Source organism: Octopus bimaculoides, chromosome 7 (assembly GCF_046866305.1).
Source record: "Octopus bimaculoides isolate indiv1 chromosome 7, ASM4686630v1, whole genome shotgun sequence".
Lineage (NCBI taxonomy): Eukaryota > Metazoa > Mollusca > Cephalopoda > Octopoda > Octopodidae > Octopus > Octopus bimaculoides.
The window spans coordinates 32,793,994-32,796,054 of record NC_142934.1 but is presented as its reverse complement, the minus strand read 5'-3'; the positions used below and the strand labels follow the sequence as shown (position 1 = coordinate 32,796,054).

General features: G+C 38.4%; 1 protein-coding gene across 1 annotated transcript in view; it reads right to left on the bottom strand.

Moving 5' to 3' along the window:
• Positions 1-1,614: 1,614 nt before the first annotated feature.
• Positions 1,615-2,061, bottom strand: part of LOC106868907 (uncharacterized) — a 325,849-nt gene continuing 325,402 nt past the window's right edge. Inside the window, exon 2 of the mRNA XM_014914367.3 lies at positions 1,615-2,061. This exon is cut by the window's right edge and continues 2,101 nt beyond it. The gene's annotated coding sequence lies outside the window, so the exon portion shown is untranslated.

Below are 2,061 nucleotides of genomic sequence, written 5' to 3'. Positions count from 1 at the left end.
GTATGTAGCCCTTAAAACGGTTTTTGTGCATTTACAGAGAACTGTCTTACACAAGATCTTGTTTTTGGGAATTCCCAATAAGTTATGTATACCCAAATTGTGAAATCAGTTTTGTAATAACATGAAATTAGTTACTCGATAGTTAGAATTCAAATAAAGTAGCCCCGATAAGGGCTTTAATGCGTTCCCAGAGTATATAGAACTTTGGAGGAAATACTAATAAGGTATGTCTACTAAAATCGTGAAGCATCTTACGTAATAACAGACTAATAAGATATGAGATAATAACAATTCAAAGTAAATAACTCTGAAAAGGGCTTTTGTGTGTTCCCAGAGAATGTTACCCTCAGCGGCGCTAGTGTTGGTATATTCGTGAATAAATCACGAACCGAAATAAGTGGATCTATTGTTTAGGAAAATACTATTTACTTGTTTAAGCGTTGTACTGGATGAAATGCGAAAATAACTCTAACATTTCAAATACTAAGAAATAAGCATACTCAATTTCACTTTTACCAAATGATTTAGGAAAGTGAATGGGTTATTTCCCTTGGTTGTTAAAATGAAATTTATTAGATATATATATAAGGATCTCTTCCAGAGGCCCTATTATCGATGCTTTCAACAATCTGAGTATGCCATGAGGTTTCCAGACCTGAATTCTACTCACGTGTCAAGTTTCATCAAAATCGATAAACCGATGTAGGAGGAGTTAGCTAACAACTCCACAAACACACCCACGGACAGAATTTCCCACATATGTAGTAGATATCTGTGTTCGTACGCTCATGCATCTCCCACTTAGCAGATATACATGCATAGGCATTAGATATTCACATCTATGCACTTATATAGCTTGTATACACTCACATATACGCTCGTCGGCAATGGATCTGATGTCCAACAATCCCTTCAAAGACAGGCTAGCCAGCTTGACGCCAGCAAACTCCTTTCCAGCTTCGCGGTTCATGAAAATTTCCTTTTTTAATGTACTGGTGTCGCTGGAATGTCAATCTCACTTCTAATGACACCATGTGACCCGCCGTCATCAATAACAACCCAGTTTTCGATAGCCACGAGGCTCTGGCAGGGTGTGATGGTGAACCCTGCTGTACTCTTTCACCACAACTTTCTCTCACTTTTTCTTCCTGTTTCTGTTGTACTTGTATTTCAAAGGACCAGCCTTGTCGCTAGCAAGCTAGTTTTCTGTAAGAAGCCTACGAAACTCTAAGTTACATGGGGCCGAATCAAACTCTCTTAGATAATAATATATGTAACGCCTACTAAACGTGCTGAGTAGCTCTTTCTTTCGGTTGTCCATTCACTCGCATGTATATATATATATTCACACACACACACACGATAGTCAACAGGTGAGATCCAGAGATGATCAATATAGAAAACACGTACTAGTGCTCAAATGATTTGAATTTACACTCCGAAATCTTAATTGAGGACGAATTCACGGGGTAAGGATTGGCTATAAGAGGAATCTAGATGCGCTAATAAACAAATAAGCACGCTTGCGCTTGATATATAAAACATACATATTTCTATAGATCTATATAGAGAGAAATAAAAACAGAAAATATTCAGAAGGTCAACATTCACATATAAGCATATAGATATAAATATTTTTTAGATATTAATATTTTTACAGAACAGATTTCCATGGAGTTCAAAAATACCGAAAAATAAAGGGAGAGGGCATAGTATTTCAGGTTCGGCGGCTGTTTCATGGGGCTCGGAATCACGTAATAGTTGTAATTTTGGAGTATGCAAAAAGTCAAGGATATGTAACCCGTAGTCATAGCACTCCGTCGGTTACGACGACGAGGGTTCCAGTTGATCCGATCAACCAAACAACCTGCACGCGAAATTAACGTGCAAGTGGCTGAGCACTCCAGAGACACATGCACCCTTAACGTTCTCGGAGAGATTCAGCGTGACACAGAGTGTGACAAGGATGGCACTTTGAAATACAAGTACAACAGAAACAAGAATGAAACAAAGTTGCATGAAAGAGTACAGTAGGGTTCACCATCACATCTTGCAGGAGCC